Genomic DNA, 18,224 nt, shown 5'->3' on the forward strand with positions numbered 1-18,224 from the left:
CTTTTTTCCCAATATACTTACATTGGGAAGGAGACTTCTGTAGCTCTGGGTTTTTTATTTTCAATGTAAATCAACTTCCAAATATGAACAATAGTTTTTGTTTAAATCGTTAGGTGTACTGTTGTAAAATGCACCAATTGAAGCATCACTAGATAAACTCATGTAACAGTAGCTTAATCATTTTAGCCGCTTAAAAAGTTAGCCTGCTAACGGTACTTAGTTCACGGACACCATTTCTTCATAAAATTGGCTTCATATTCAAGTGAATTTCTTGTGGGCCTTGATAAAGACAATTTATATCAAGATTCACATTAAGAATAAACCCAAACCGAAAGATGGACAGTCTTCCACTTGGTGTTTTGAATCTGGGAAAGAATCAGTTCTCTATGTGTCTTATTTTCCACATTACTGTACCCAATGAATCTGTGTTTCAAAGTGGTTATTATCCGTGTTTTAATGAGTCACATTGTCTGCTCAGCCTGATCATGGGACATCATTGGTAAACTGACACAAAACGAAACTACAAGTGAATTTTGAAATGAGGACATCTCCACGGAATCATGGCTGGGAACTGAGACAGGTATCAGAACAACAGTGTGTCATCTCAGGTGATGGGTGACAAGTCAGGAAGTTTCTCAATCCCGAAGAAGAATATTGACATTTCTGGAGTGACAAATGCGTCTGGAAAGCCTATTTGGGGTCTAAAGGCAATGAAGACCCCCTTACACCCTAACTCCTCAACACAAAAGTCTCTAAAAGGTATATTTTTTAGACGTTATTTAGTTAATTAATCAGTTATATTCAAACAGCTGCCTATGAACTCAACTAGACTCTAACTCAAGTCATACTTTCCACTGTAGTTAGTATCCGGTTACATCGTTATTTCTTGGAAATGACACACAGTAAAATAAAGAGTCACTGTTATATTGCCCAACTTAATTAAAATGTGGGAAGTGAAGGAGTGAATCGTTTATTCATTTGTATTGTTGGGCTAAAAGGAATTCTATTTCTAATATACTCTAAAAATACTGAAACCTGCGAAAATATACGCACAATGTGACCGTTTTAAGTGTTGAATGTGGAGGTTGCTAAAACCCAATTCATGAAAGATGACATTAAAAAAACTGACTTAACTAAAATGTATGTTTAAAAAAATATACATTCATGTCTGTGTGTTAAATATGAAGCTACTGTCAGCGGCCGGTTAGCTTAGCTTAACATAAACACTGGTTTACAGCTACACATTGTGGTTTTTACGCTTTCAATTTTATATAATGTATTAATTAGAGTTAGCTTTAGAGGTTTTAGTAGGCAAAGGTTGTAACCCTTGAATTGGAGGAAGGCTAACAGCTGTTTTCCTCCTGGTTCACATCTTTATGCTTACTCAAGCTAACCAGCTGCTGGCTGTAGCTTCATATTTACCGTACAAGCGAGTGATACCGATCTCCTTATCTAACTCTTGGCAAACAAGCATAAAAGTGTATTTACCAAATGCCAATCTTTTCCTTGATTTCCACCGTGAGATTAATTTACACACAAATCCAATCAAGTTTTTTGCACATGGATTGTATTACAGTAAAATAAATGTCCAAATGTCACACTTGGTAAAATACCAAGAGGCCCCTTTGTTGTCTTTTTTTTTATTCATCCCGTCTCAGTTTTCTAGTTGACAGAAGAGTGCTGTCGGCCTCCTGGCTACACTCCCCATCATTTCAACCTCTCTACTCCATTGTCTCCACCAGCCCTCCCTCTGCCCTCAGCTACTGTCTCTGTTATTCCATGAGAAGCTCCTGTCATTTTGGACCCTGACGCTGGCCTGAATGTGTACACCGAGGGCCCCCTGACACGGAGTTGGATTCCAACTTTGAGGGCCGAAGGGAGGATTTCCTTTTCAAAAATGTCTGGCTGGTAAATATGTCACCAGGCTGGAAACCGATCCCATGAAAAACAGGTGGGATGTTTTCAAAACCCGCCACAGGAGTGTGTGCGATCTGTTTCTCCCCTCACACACACACACACACACACACACACACACACACACACACACACACACACACACACACACACACACACACACACACACACACACACACACACACACACACTGAGGGTAAAGAGTGTCAATCCCACGCCAGCAGAGGTATTGTCTGTCAGGAGTAAGCTGCCCCGGAGCAGTTTATATGAGATCTGCTGCTAAATCTTCTCTAATTAGATTCACTATCATGTGTGTTATTTCTGTGTAATCTCAAAAAGAGTTGAATTTCACTGAACACACCAACGGTGATGACGAAAATTAAACGACACTGACTTTTCAACTGACAGATTAATTTGAAGAGGTGGTGTATTGTGTGTGTGTGTGTGTGTGTGTGTGTGTGTGTGTGTGTGTGTGTGTGTGTGTGTGTGTGTGTAGGCGGTATTGACTCAGAGGGAGCTAGTTGTCAACACGTCTCACAGAGGAAAGAAACTGTTACTCATTTTTAAGTCACAAAAACACTCCATTGTCTCTACAAAAAAACAACCTCAGACACTCACTTCTTATGTACTCCCCCTACACATACAGCAGACTGCCTGAATCCATCAATTACATTACATGTATAAAGATGATTGGTACATGTTTTGATCTTCCAATCCTAAGCCACTAAGAGTCAGTGTGTGTTTGTGTACATGTCCAAAGCTGCAGAATATCAGAATCACTAATCTACATTTGAATCCTGACCCCACAGGGACGGGTACTTGATCAGTTCATCAAAGAAAAGCTTCTTCCATGTAGCCTCAAGGTCAACAGCAGCTCTGTGCGGCTGTCCTTTGGCCTAACAGTGCTTTGAGCTATATGCTAATCATTAGCTGGCTAACAATGAAAATATAACATCAGTGGCACAAAAAGGTTTGTCATCACCTCCAAGGCTCGATCATTTGAACTGCCAAGTCTTTGTGCATTATATATCTTACATTGTTATATCACTAAATTAAATATTGCATGGTTCCCATAGAGAGTACTGTATAAAACAGGATAAAGCAAAGGGAATGAATCAATAAATAGATACATACAGTGAACTATAGGGTAAAAATAGAAACATGTTTAAGTCTTTGAGCCTCAATTTGATTTGAATACTGTTCATGAAAACAAGTAGTAATTGTGCATTTAGTATTTCTCTATATTTAATCAATTCTAGAGGGAAACTGTAAAGACAAGTAGCAGAATAAAACATTTTGGAGATGTTTTTTACTAGTATACCTCACAGATACACAATTTAAATAAAATAAAAGGAATATTAAAGGGATTTTACAGTCTGATTCATCTCACATGCATTTTTATGTGTGTGTGTGTGTGTGTGTGTGTGTGTGTGTGTGTGTGTGTGTGTGTGTGTGTGGGGGAGGGGATGTCCTCAGTTTTGGCCACACCCCACATGTCATGTCAGTCATGTGCTGAGTGACACAGCCTGTTATCAAATCCTTACACAATCCCTCCATTTAAAAAAATAAAAATAAAATAATAATAATAATCCTAAATTGAATTGATCATTCACTTAAAAAAAACCCCAATTACTGTTATTTCACACAGAGGAGATGTCCTCCCATAAATAACATAATGTGATATAGCTCCCACCCCTACGGCCCTCACGTGGACGCGCAGTGCGAGTGCACGGCGCTGTAAGACAAGGCAGGCGATTGTGGAGAGAGAGAGACTGAGAGAGAGAGAGAGAGAGAGAGAGAGTTGTGAGAGGAGGACGACGTGACGGGAGCACCCAAAACAGAAGCTCCTCGGACTACCACACATGCACACACACACGCACACACACACACACACACATGCACACAGATAACTGGATCATAAGGAGTGCGCGTTTGGAGGTCTGTGCGTCGGGGTGCGTGTTGCGGACTTTTACGCACGACAGCGTTTCCCTGCGGTAAAAAGAAAAAACCCAGCTTTGGACAGGAGGCGCACGGCTGGCTGCTCTTCCTCTTCAGTAAAAAAGGAGAGCTCTGGAGGAGGTAAGACACCCTTTTTTCTTTTCATTTTATTATTCTCTCTATTATTTAACTCCCTCATAGTGTCCCAAACCATCAGCTGCAGCCTCTTCAGATGTGGGAAAGAAATGGATCCACATTGGTCCAAATACCCAAATACCCCTCCAGCAGCCCATGCACGCACCCAGGGCTCCAGCCTCTCCTCCTCCCTCCTCCTCCTCCTCTTCCTCCTCACCTCACCCCCTCCATCGCCGTCGCCTCGGATGAATGTCACACTGTTTTCCTTACATAACGCCTGAATGTGCGCCTTTTGCAGATGTTTGCGTGCTTGACGCCACATCTGGTTGCTGCGGTTTGCGTCCGTTTTTTGAGTGTGAGTGTGACACATTGGTGCAGCAGCAGGAGGAGGAGGAGGAGGAGGAGGAGGAGGAGGAGGAGGAGGAGGAATAGACGTGACGCACACTGGTATAAATGGATGGTGATACTGTTCAGATCCATCCAGAGCTGGTTGGGTTTGTTGACGCAGAGGCTCTGAATCAGGCTGTAAGAAAAGGCTGCAGGGTTGTTTTTTTCCCTTTTTCTGTGTGTGTGTGTTTTGTGTCACATTACTACGCGGTGTTGAGAGCTGTGACGGGAGGTTGTGACATTCTTCATCATGTGTGAGGCGTTAAGGCTGCTTACATCACACCACTGCTGCCTGATGGGGCATGGCTGAGGCTTTTATTTATTTATTTATTTATATTTTACAGCTGGACACCAGGATGTTCAGCCCGCTGTGCACTTACTGTGTGTCTCTATGGATGGAGGTTTATGTGGTTTAGTATAATGGTTTACAGTCTACCATGTGATCTCCTGTTGATCAACAACAACAAGACTAACGCTCCTGTGCAACTTTACATAGTCAAGGCTGCAGCTGAATTGATCAGTCGAGTATTCTATGAGTCGATCAACGGACAGAACGGATTCATTTGCAACGTCATTCGTTCTTAAGTGCCAAACATTCACTTGTTTCGGCTCCTCAAATGTGCATATTGCTCATTTTCTTAGTCATATATGATATTAAACTAAATATGTTTTGGTTTTGGACTGTTGGATGCACAAAAAGATCAATTTGAAGTTGTCAACTTGGTCATTTCTCCTGTTTTATGACCAAACAATGAATGGATTATTCTAAGAGGTAATCGTAAGATAAACCGACATTGTCTGCAAATGAAGATGTGGGTGATTTGAGTGTCAGAACTTATAAAGTGAAGGCTTTACATGTAGGGTTTAAAGCATTGTGTTCCTAATTAGTTCACGAAATGAAGTGTTTTGATCTCGTAAATGAGGAGAAACTGTTTGGATAAAATGGAAGAGAATAAGAGCATTAGAGCAAATCAGTCCAGTTGGATTTACCTATTCGGAGTTGCGAGACTCAGTAAAGCAGCAGCAGACTGTTGACATGTTTAAACAGGCCTGCATGACCACACCAGACCAGACCAGACCAGCAGTGCCCCCAAGGTCTCTGTCCACAAGCCCCAAAAAGCTCCTCCTTCTCCGGCTCCAAAGTGCTGGTTTTGCGGCAACAGCACTGAGGAGCCGTGGCTGCATGTGTGGAAACGTTCATGAAAGGGGATAAAGTCATTACAGGTGGGGGATTTAGAAAAAAAGCCGGGGCGAATGAGTGTTTCTCACCTTCCTGTAGATGACGTGCAGTCGCCTCGTCTGACTCTCCCGGCCGCTGATTCAGTCAGGGGGAGAAATTCCCTTAATGTGATGTCAACTTTGCTGACATTAACATTTCATTCGGGTTATTATGTAATTGGCTAAGCTCTTGAGAGCAGGACTGAAAACATTGCTCTGACAGCTCCAGCTGCCCAGAGAACGCACTGGTGAACGGAGCAGAGCAGCTGGAAAGCAACTCAAAAATGCTTCATTTTTAAACGTGTGACGGATGAAGACGTCACGGCAGAAGAAGAGCATCCACAGTCACAGTCAATACAAACATCACAGCAGCAATCACACACAAGGATAAGGGTGTTTTGGAATTGGAATGTCATTCATTTTAATAATTCATATAGAATGAAGACACATATGATACTTCTAACGTTGGCATTTTCTTGAGCTTTAACAATACTGTCCTTCTGCTCCTTCAACATGATAGTTTACATATATACAGTACGTTTTATCCAGAAAGTTCCTGAATACCAGAACTGCTCCAGCGAGATTTCATGGCAGAACTGACGTTTAAAGGCTTAAATTTGGTGTAAAAATGATTTATGAATACAAATCCAGGTGCTTTCACACCTGCAGTTTGGTTTATTTGATCTGGATCGACACAAAAAAGGATGCATTGTGGCCTTTTTTAATGGTGAACAGGTAGAAACAGGCTGGAAAAGAGGTGTTTTGCACTGTAATGTTATTGGGTCCTAGCTAGAGATTGTTTTAAGAGAGCTGTATTGAACATTCTGAACGTTAATAAAGCAGCAAACAACTTTTTGCTATGTAAACACAGAGTGGAGTTAAGTCTACCTGAGCACAGAATTAAGCCGATCACCCTTTGTGTGTGTGTGTGTTGTTATCTGAGCTTCTCCCTGCTCTGTTGACATAGATGGTTTTAGTGCATGTTTGTGCATGTGAGCGTGCACCACTGGCTCGCTCACGGCCGCCGCTCAGCACTGTGCTCATACGGCGGTTACAGTGGTTATCGTTGTCCCGACCGACAACGTTGTTATGGAGGCTTAGCGCTCAAATGCTGGTTCACCCTTAGGTAAACACTTAGCGCTGTTAGCACTGTTAGCTATGACATGTTGAGAGAAAGTCAAAAATGCTCCCAATCTCATATCTTGCACCTTTTAATGAGACACAAACAAAGGCTGCTGTTTAATGTTATTTTCACTCTCTGATTCGTTGATCAGGTTAATTTGAATTAAAAAGGCAACCTAAAAGATGGCCTACTTGACAGTTGATGATCAGCAAATAGATTTAATCTAGTTTAACCTTTTGAATTCCTGCTAATAAACAAATATGTATACAAAATCTTTAGTTTGCACTAAATTCCCAACCTTGTCTCCTAGAAATCAGTACTAGAATAAGTACTATTGTTTTTTCCAATTATCTTGTGATTATAAATATAAATGCTGGTTGGGCGCAACACTTTAAGTGAATTGTTACATTTCCATACCACACATGAGTCACAGGTAGGTGTGCTCTCTGATATTTTTAAATGGGGAAAAAACAACTGTCCTATATGACTTCATAGCTGACCTTTTATTCATACTAACTGACATTCAATCACTTCCCTCACAGATTAATCATAATCTACACGCTTTGATGATGAAGTCTGTATTAGCTCATGAAGATAAGCTCATCATCAGATTTAGACAGGAGCTAAAGAGTCCATCCACTGTAAACGGCTAAAAAAAAGCATCTCAATCTACCAGCCCACTGACCCACATTCCTGTTTTGTCTGACCTTTTGAATTGATGGCTTTATGATTAATGGTTTTGCTGCCATTGTTACTGGTTCCCAGTGTCCTTGCTTCAGCAGTCAGATGGAGCTCATACCTGCTGCAGCTCAAGGCTTCATGTAAAACAATACCAGGATGAGGTCAATGTCTCACATACCATGTCAGTGCGGCTATATGCATCTCTAACCAGGTGTATTTATAGAGCATCTGTCTTTGTCCTGACACGGACGAGAGGACTTGAGAAGATACTACAGTAAACGCATCAGGTTTCCATTGTTATCAGTGGCGTCTGTCAGAGAATCTGCACAACATTATTGTTTGACAGCATCCAAGTAATGTTTTTATCTGAATCAACTCCTTCAAACTGTTTTTACATGTTGGAGCTTCAGTAAGACGGAGACAGAAAGTTTTAATCTTTATACATTTAAAGAAAAGCCTTTATTGCTTTGTACACTGTTGCATCATTGATCTGTGGTGTTAAGTGCTTACAAGGAGTGTAAGAATTTACTCTCCAGTTGTACCTATTTTCCTCATTCATCATCTTGCACTGTTTGGGTGAAGCTGTTGTGATTGTGGAGTTAGAGTAGGAAAAGTCTCACAGTCCTCATTCAAAAAACAAACAATCATGAGGCTGCAATGCATTCTGGGCAACTGAGGCCGCTAACAGTGGAGTAATCAACGTGTCTTCCTGTTCTTTGTATGTATTGGCAACTGCATGTTTGTGATACAGCTGTGCCAGGCTGTAAGTTTAGCATTTATTCTTTACTTCTGATGAGCTCCAGAATGTGGCATTTACTATCATTGTTTATATGAATACATTCTGGTATTCTATTTTGTTCTTTTTGTCAATAAATCTCATGAAAGAAACAAAACCAACAATGAATTGATCATAGAAACAAGTATTATCTGGGTGCCCAAAGCCGGATGTATCTTTTTCCTCTGTGCCATAAAGCTCCATTTGATGTCCAAAAACTATTAAAACACTGAACTTGCATTTCTTCTCCAGACACCTTTTTATATATATTTTTTAGTACTAGTCTTTTCGCGGATTTACTGAAAAACAAATAGAAAATAGAATAATGCCAGCCTTATTTCATGTGATCTAGGTTTGATAAGTTCAATCTATGAATGAGGAAAAAACAAACAAAACAACATTTCCTCAGAAATGCAAAATATAACATTAGCCACTTCTTTACATTTTCTTTTATGGATGATGCTCACTTAGGCCACATCTTGTCACATTTTTTCCACTCTTAACTATCCTTTATTGCTCCTAACAAACCCACTTTATTACACACATGCACGCAGCTGCATTGAAAGAACTCAGCAGCTTTAGCATCTGAAACCATCCTGCATACCTACAAAATATCGTCTCAGCCAGTTGGATCATTCAGTGGAACCGTGACCGCTGACAAACGTCTGCTGTTTATGCTTCTGGTCGTGGCCGCCCGCTGACCCGCTGACCTCTGTGACACTCATGTGACAGGAAGACTGAAAGTGACTTGTCACAGTGTTGATGCCCCGAGTCTTTTAAGTGTTCTAGTGAAGTCCATCGTATTGACCTCAGTCGGAATCAGACATCTCACAAGACACGTTTGCTCCTTTTTTTATTTTTTTTTAAAAAGCCTTCATCCACAGACGAGGTTAATTCTCAAACACATTCTCCTTGTTAGGTTTCACATATTCTTTAGAGAGTAACATTCAAAGAAACTACGTCCAAAACAAAAAAGACAAGCCGGCTAGAACTCCTACCTCTCTCTCGTGCGCCTGTCCAACAATATTAGCATCACTTTCACTTTTTCCACGGCCTCCTTCAAAGGCGTCGCTGCAGTATAATATGATATGTCACTGGCGAAGATTGTTAGCATGATAGCAGAAGTCCTTTTGATTCCAACATAGCTTGATTCTTAGCAGGGCGCTGCTGTTTGTTATTCCTCCGGCTGTTCAAAGCCCCTCTGTGAGTTTCTGCATCCATTATCGCTTCTCACATCTCTTTGTATTATTCATTTAACCTCGTTCTATGGGCTGTTGCTGCTTTAGGCACAAACGCGGCGTAAAAAAAAGATTTCTCATCGTGCAAAATGCCTTGTTTTTTTGTTGCTGAAGTCATTTTGACGTTGAGAGTCGGAGGGAGCGAGTCTTGATTGTGTTTATTGCAACAGGCAGCAGCTGGTGAGGGCGTTGATCTGTCCCCTACTGGCACTTTGGGGCAAAGAGCGGCCAGCAGCATTGCCACGCTGTCCTCCGTCCTGCCTGGCTGATCACTGATGGAGAGGCACGAGGAGAGAGTCTGACAGGGATGATTATGAGAAGGAGTGTAGGCATTAATATGTAGAGGGATTCCTGTTAAATCATCCAGCCAACAGGCCCTCTCTGCAGATTAGGACCATGCGTCTAACCTTTGATTGTCCCTCAACTAGCTTCTGTATATAATGTGGTAGGCAAACAGCACCAGGTAGCTTAACCATTGACACACTAGCAATAAGTGTGCAAGAGAGTTTTGGGGAAATGTTAAATTGGCCTCTTATCGACTTCAAACCTCTGTGTCTGAAAAGTGAAGCCAATGCTGAAGTTTATTAAACTTGCATTCTGTCTGATGGCCAGCAGGGGTCGACTCCTCTGGTTGCAAAAAAGAAGTCTGATTGTATAGAAGTCAATGACAAAATGACTCTACTTCTCACTTGATTTATTCCCTTAGTAAACATTGTAAACATGACTTTATGGTCTCAATTGCTAGTTTCTAGTCTTCTTCAATACAGCATGATGTTGACATTGATTTGTTTCAGCAGTGTCGTCCGGTCTGGAAGTTGACAGTATTTTTGTCTTACAACTTTAACCCTTTCACGATGTGTTTTCAGATCATGAAAGTTAAGTGTAACACTTTGGTAGACCAAAAAATGTCTGTCCGCACCCGCAGCAGAGGATTAGATGGATACAGAAAAGCATGCTGGCTTAAATACTACTAAAAGAAAATGTGACTGGATGCAGTAGAACATTCTGGTGTTTTTGGCATTCTGCATTTGACATGCTATGTATTGTGACATCTTAAATCTTTTTCTGGCGTACGAAAAATGTGGTATTATGGGTAATGGAACGCAGAGTATGTTTTTGGTTTGTCCATTCTCGTGAATGTCATATCTCAGGAACGTCTGGCGGGAATTTCTTCCAATTTTGCACAACATCCTCTTTTTCTCAATAACAGTAATTACTTACTTTAAGTACAATACCGTACCTAAAGTACAGATCATACTTTGCTAGTCCCTGTATGTCAAATATGTTGGCGAACCATGTTGTATGAAACCGAAACTTACCTTAAAGTCTTTCTTTTTTATCTCCCTCTTTTGTCGACTTCTGGGTGGTTTGTGCTCAGAGAGCCCGTCCACATGATCCACACGACCCCAGGCATTAAGCCGGCAGTCATCTGCCCCGCTGAAGGGTCTTTGATCAGTTCTGCTGAATCCCTAAAAGCCTCGAGGTCACTGTGTGACAGCTGACCCTGCACGCCGAGCTCTAAAGGCAAGCAAAGGGAATTTCCCTGCAGCTATCAATAAAAAATCTCATTAATCACTTTGTTTACCAACTCAAGAAGCTTTCTTAATTCAGTGTGGAACATGAGTCAAGCAGCTGAGCGCAGTCAGGAGCCAAACCATGACTGCTGCAGCTGGATGTCGGTTTGAGGAACCCAAAGAAAACAATGGCATGAGTCTCAGAGGATGTGATGCACAAATTGTACTGAAACAAATCTGAAATTGCTATTTATTCCGATTTGTAGTCCCATCAGCTGCATTTTGCGTGTAGAAAACATGATGGAAACCAGTCGTAGACAAGCCCAAAAGCTTGCGTTTGCCTTGAGGGTCCACTTAAAGTGCATGTTTTTTAGCTCCGCTGCTGATGTTGCATTGTTTGGCTCACTGTTTTGCCAGCAGATTGATGGAGCTGCAGCTCAGATTGACAGATCTAGCTCAGCAAGCCACTTTCCCCTCTAAAGCCAGCCAGAGTTTCTGCCTGTGAAAAAAACCAAAAAACCCCTGAAAGGGTAAATCAGTAGTAAGAAAAACTCTCGCCCCTCTGCAATTAGCACCGTGTCATTTTGGGGTTGGGAGGCAGCCGATAATGTCACATCTCACTTGTGTCTGCGGCACGGGTCCTAAACATTTTCTGGCAGCCTGCCTGCAGACTCGGGGAGGCTGCGTTATCCAGCGCTCGTGTTATTTCCCCCCTGAAAGCTGAATCTTTTAAATAAGCGCTTTGTCTCATATTTGTGCCGTCTGTGCGGCGTCTGGTTTCCGTCACCGTGGACTGGCTGGGAGTCGTAGCCAAATTGTCGGCCTGCTGAGGAACGCTGGCAGCAGATGCACACGCGAGAGGAATTTGAATACACGCACTTAAGCGAGAGGCAGGACGAACGTGTGACCTGCTGTCTGCCACTGCTTTGTTGCATTATGCTGTTGGCAATGTGTGTGTGTGTGAGACAGAGAGAGAAAGAGAGAGAGAGAGAGACACACAGTAGTGGCCAGAGCCAGAACAAAGCAGTCTGCGACCAGAGGACTTGGGTGTGGCACTCAGTTTGATGAAGCACCAAAGAAGTCTGATCTCTCAATTCCAGTCCTTTTCCACCTTTAATCATTTCATCACACGTCAGCTCTTTAAGAGTTCTGACTGAAACGTGTCGCATCATGCATCAAAAAGCACCAAAGTGTTGAATGCTTTGTCAGGTCTTATTTACATATTCTTTCATCCGGTATTTCCTAATTTTGTCTCTTTCCAGCAAAAATATCCACTTCCAGCTTCCCAGTTGTGAGGATTTCCTGCTTTTCTATGTTTTATTTGATTGTAAACTGAATGTCTTTGGCTTTTTGGATTGTTGGTTTGGCAAAATGAGACCTTTTTGAGGATGTCACCTCGGGCTTTAATGGACATTCTTTCACATTCTTTGACATTTTATAGACCATGTGGTTCATTAGGAAAGTATTATGCAGATTAATCGAACACAGTTGCAGCATTGTTCTCACTTCTTGTATTGCTTTTGAAATAACAAAAGCATCTTTATATACCTCAGAGTAAGGAACCAAAAAAAGAATGACTTTGACATTTGAACCAAAACACGAGTGTCTTATTGTCGCCTGGATCAAAAGCATTCAAATGACACTCTGCCTCATTCATTTACTCTCCGTCTCTCCCTCGTTCCTGTCTCTGTTCTTCTGGCCCCTAAAAGCTTAGTCATTCTGCCAAGGTTGTCTGAAAGTTGCTCCGTCCTGCAGCTCGTCCTACTTATGTTCTCGCCACAACACGAATATAGCAGGTATGAGCCGGTGGTTCATTGGCTCAAAGTCATGTGATGTGCAGATCGGACACTGCAGACATCTTCTCTTCTGTTTTGTTTATGTTTGTGTCACTGTCCTGTAAAGAAGACAAGACACTGAAGGTGGATCTCTGGATGAACGTGGCTGCACATTTGCCTAAAATGTAAACAAGCAACCCTTAGTATTTGTTTTTTTTTACACTGCATATGTGTGCATATTGATACTCATTGATACTTACTATATTCAGTCTTTTTTTAATACATATAATGTAGTATATTTTAGAAAAAATAATATTACTCCCATGTGCCCAAAGACATAGTTTGGTATGATATAGTATGATAAGACAGTTAGACTGATTCTGACTTTTTTTATTTTAGATTTGTGCTGAAGCAAGCTGAGATAACACTTCCACAAAAGGAAATAAAAAAATAAATAATCACAAATGTGTCAGGAATCATCAGTCGGCAGTCAGCCTTCTCTGCAGGGATCAAAAGCTTGGTCCTTCCTGCTCTTTTTCTCTTCGACACATTGTTTAATCATTCATTCATTCATTCATTCATGGTCTTCACTGGCTACATACCTCTTCAACCCTTCGACAGGCAGCAGTTGCTAGGAGCCAGACTCACTCACTCACTCACTCACTCACTCACTGGTTCTCACATAAGCAGCTAGTTGGTAACAATCAGGGTCACTGCTGGTGAGCTTCACTGAGGTGTTTTTCTCTATTTGTTAACTCGGCTTCAGGTAAGAGAGGTTCTTGTTATATTTATGTTCAGACTCAGTCAAACCTCATAAAAAGAGGATTATTTTCAGTCTTTTCAGGTTTACAGTTTTCTTCAAATGTTGTTGAGATCTTCAGTTGCGTCGTTGTTTTTCTCATATATATATAATATGAGAAAAACAACTCAAGAGGATTATTTTCAGTCTTTTCAGGTTTACAGTTTTCTTCAGTTGTGTCGTTGTTTTTCTGATATTATATATAAAAAATATAATATATATATATATATACAAAATAATCCTCTTTTTACGTCAACAACATATCAACAGATAAATGTTTCTGTAATATTGTAAGATGCAATATTTGAGAAGAAAATATTTTCATTTGGCTTCATTAGGTAGCCTGAAATATTTAAATGATACTTAATTTTTCCCACTTGTTATAATTTTAAACAATAGAGTAGGAGCAGTTTTACGATTTGTTGATTAGTCGATTCATAAAAAATAATGATTTGTCAACTATTTTGATAATAGATTAATCATTTTTGTGAATATGCCATATTTCACTAGTTTCAGCTTCTCAGGTGTGAATGTTTTCAGTTTTTCTTTGTTTTCTGATATTAACTTAATATATTTAGGTTGATGCTACAAAACAACACAATTGAATATGTTGTGTCAGTTTTCACTTTTTTTTCATTAGAGAAAATACTTGCCAGATGTAATCAATGATGATAATAATAATTGTTACTTAATAGAAACAAATGGGCACTTTTATGTATCAGAGTATAATGAAACGAAAGAAGAAATGCAAGACATGCAAACAAACCCAACATGGAACAATACAAACTGAAAACAAACATCTTAAAGGAGCAGTTCATGATTCACAGTGGACGTGCTGCTAATGAATGAGCAGCTCCATCAGGGAGTCTCAGTCTGCTGTTGTGTTAATGAAAAGATCTCCGTTCCCTCCGAGGCAGCAGCTCCACCGTCTCCTCTGAAAAAACAATGACGAAAGAAAGCTGCTCATGTAAAACGAGCAGCGCACGCGAGCTCTCTCATTGGTCGATGGAGAACGAAGGGAGGTCCGTGATTGGCTCGTCGTTACTGAGTAGCTGCGATATGGTTGGCTGTTGTCACGGTGCTGAAAAGTCTCACCGGACGGAGACTGTGTGTGTGTTTGTGTGTTTGTGTGTGTGTGTGTGTGTGTGTGTTTTAAAGAGCTAAGGTCAAGGTGAGCACAGTGGGGTTTAAATTAAGTCGGAGCAGGGTGTGAAAACTGGCCTGCTGTTGCTACATGGGTGTGAATGAAGGGTCTTCGAGTCATGACAGGCTCTACACACACACACACACACACACACACACACACACACACACACACACACACACACACACACACACACACACACACACACACACACACACACACACAATTAATATCCTATGTCCACATTCATGCCTGCTCTTTGTCTCCCGGTCTGTGTTTATCTCATAAATTACCAGTAGTAATATCTATTATTAATTAAAGAATTCTGTTTATTCTCTGCTGCGTTTGATGATGTGCAAACAACATAGAGAGGACATGCAATATATAAACACCTATATATAATATATTTAACATTATTTGCTCACAGAAAGGTGTTTCGTAATGTTTGCTTTAGTGCTTGTTATTTCAAGCCCAAGCCTGAGTGTTTATATACGAAGGAACAAATGACATGAAAACCTTAAAGCGATGCTGAGTGACTTTAATGAGAAAACAATAACGTTAATCCCTGACAAATCACAAGTTAAATCCATAAACGAGTTACATAGTCTGGCTTAAAAATGACATGAATTCAACACCTCTCTGACACACAAGATTAGTATTTTTGCAGGTAGGGCTGCAAATGATGATGTCAGATATGTTTTTTTAATAAATCGCTTATTTAATAAATCTATATAATTCAGCAAAATGCCCGTCACAATTCCTAAGAAACCCAAGATGTCAGGAAATGGCTTGTTCTGTCGAACCCAATAGGTAAAAACACAACCAATATATTAAATATACGATGATTTAGAAAAGAGAAAAGAATCCTCTCATTAGAGAACCTTAAAAACAGAGAATCCTGATATTTGGCACTCTTTGCAGCGTAGTTTTATCTGTCTTTGTGTTTGCTTGAATTAAACGCAATCTCATTTTTGCATATATTGGCTCATGCAAATGAGATAGCTGCCTCCATCGTGACCTTTTAAGCTGATTTACCTCCACACTGTGATGCCCCCCCCCCCCCCCGCACACAATTCACACTCAGATTTATATCATCATCATCACATTTTTTTTTTTTTTAAACAGAACTTTCTTATTTTGTTGTCGTCATTTTTGTGAAACCCTCAAGTGTCGTTACCACACTACACCTGTCACTTCCTGTGTACGGATGAGGTTGGCACCTTTGGTCTTTTTAGAGAAAAACATGACGTCTTACAAGCAAAACCAAGACGCCTTAAGCATCAAAGATTCATATTCCTGTTTCAGCAAATATACTGTCTTTTATTCTGATAATGGCATCTTTTTTTGCTGTAGAGTTTTCCCCCCTTTTCTTTTTTCAACACAAATAACAACAGACACCTATTTACATTTAACATCTATTGTATCCTCGCTTCAAATCCCGTATTCATTACCCTGGTGTATATAAGACTCAGAGAGCCCCATTTCACATTGCTGGAGGAAATTTAAATCTCCCACCTCGTTCAGTTCATCTCCGCCTGGCTGACAGTTGATTAGGCGGTGGAGACGGAGGAGGCAGGCGGAGCAGCTGCCGCCAGAGAGAAAACAATCAGAGACTCTCTCCCACCGGCCTCTAAGTGGATTTGGTGGCTGGATGGAGGGATGGAGAGAGAGAGGGGGGGAGGGGAGACAGCGTCTGTGCTATGTGTCTAGATCGCCTTGTGGACTGCGTGTGTGTGTGTGTGTGTGTGTGATTAGATGTGCCTTTTGTTTTCATGATGTGTGTGTTGCCAGTTTTGCACAGTGTTTTGGTTTTTTTGCCAGCAATGTGTTGGACACGTGTCGGGTTTTTTGATCGTGTGAGATGAAATTTTTGTGGAGAAAACTGGGTCGTTCCACCAACAGATTAATAAGATACAGATAAGATATGGTGCATTTTAATGGAATTTCTTTATGTATGATGATAACAAACGTGTGTTATTGACAACATTAAAAATACACTCAGTCACCAGTTTATTAGGTGCACCTTTAGCTAAAACAAATGCAGTTTAATTCAACAATTTTAAACATTTTGAGAGGTGTCTCTATTGTTTAGTCTACCAGTATTGCTATAAATGTGCAGAGGTAGAAGGAGGAATTTAGATCCTTTACTTAAGTAAAAGTAGAAATAACACAGTGTAGAAATGCTCCATTACAAGTAAATGTACCGAAGTATTATCTGCGAATTATACTGAAATTATCAAAAGTAAAAGTACTCATTATGCAGAATGACTCCTTTTATAGTGTTATATTATTATAAAATATTATATTATTCTGTTTTTATCACTAATTGGTGACATGTAAAAGTATTCTAATGTTTTAGTTCATCGGTTTTAGATACTTTGTATACAACTGGTTCGACTAGTTGAATAATACTGCAATATCATGTCATATTTAGCTATAAAAAGTACCTACTAAAAAGTTAGTGTCACTTAAATGTATTTGAGTAAAAAGTAAAAAAATTCCCTCTGAGATGTGGTGGAGTAGAAGAATATATATTACACGCAAGTAAAGTACAAGTACCTCAAAATTGTATTTAGTTGCATTACTTTAAACGGCACTACAAACTCCATCCACCAAAATTATTGTATAGATGAATGTAAAAAAGACTGCCGCAGATGAATCTCAAAGCATTGATGCTTCATTATCAATACAGAACCGTATTAAACACATAGAAGATGGATGGATAGATGGCAGAAAAAGGAAATACTGTCTTGAAATTCACACAGGATTCACAGCAGGAAGTAAAATCTGGACCTGCTGTCTTTGTCCATTGCTCGTACATGTCTGTTGTTGATGTGAAATGTCATCACGTCTTCATCACGAGCTGTTGCTGCAGCATTTTGTGACGCACTCTGTGGCTGGATTTATCTTTGTTGAAGTGTTCTGAAGGTGGTGAGAGTTTGTGGTTGGACTTTAAAGGAAGCGGAAAGAGTCTCTCTGTGTCACTCAACTCTCGTTTGATACAGCAAGTCAATCCTCTCAGGTAATGAGAACAGACAAACACTTATTTGTCTCTTTTCTTGACTTGCTCAGTCTCTCAGTTGACCCTTTGCTAAGTCCCGCCCCTCGAACGCAGACTGGCCAATCATAGCGTAGCATCGGCTCTGCTCCATCGTGCTGGTTTTGTCGATTTCCAGGTTGGAAAGAGATTTAAGTTTCCAAAGCGTTATGCTTCTACGTAAAAAAACAGAGTACGTTAGCACATCATTAACTAGCATAACACTTCTATGCTAAGCTATCTACTGAAGGTAAACTGAATGTTTACACATGCTGCTTTTGCTTTTTAATGATTGTAACAGTGAATAAAGACGTGGTTCTACAGGAACATTGTTCTTTAATTTCATTGTCTTCTGTCTCGATAACCAGGTGACGTGGTCGTTGACTTTTCCACTGTAATCTGTAGGCTATCTTTATCTTTTTGACCTATTTTCACTGCTGAATCAGTTTGACACCCTGGATAAATCCTTCAAACACATATTAAAGACCGTTCTGTCTGCTTCTCTTTGAAATTGCTTTGCAGATTTTCCAAAAAATTGATAATATT

At 40.3% G+C, this 18,224-nt stretch overlaps 1 protein-coding gene across 1 annotated transcript in view; it reads left to right on the top strand.

Moving 5' to 3' along the window:
• The first annotated feature begins 3,934 nt into the window (after positions 1–3,934).
• The window catches only part of LOC129107814 (unconventional myosin-IXAb-like), a 140,894-nt gene continuing 126,604 nt past the window's right edge, over positions 3,935–18,224 (top strand). The window contains 1 exon segment of the mRNA XM_054619374.1: positions 3,935–3,993. The gene's annotated coding sequence lies outside the window, so the exon portion shown is untranslated.

This window comes from Anoplopoma fimbria, chromosome 19, assembly GCF_027596085.1.
Source record: "Anoplopoma fimbria isolate UVic2021 breed Golden Eagle Sablefish chromosome 19, Afim_UVic_2022, whole genome shotgun sequence".
In the NCBI taxonomy this organism is placed as follows: Eukaryota; Metazoa; Chordata; class Actinopteri; order Perciformes; family Anoplopomatidae; genus Anoplopoma; species Anoplopoma fimbria.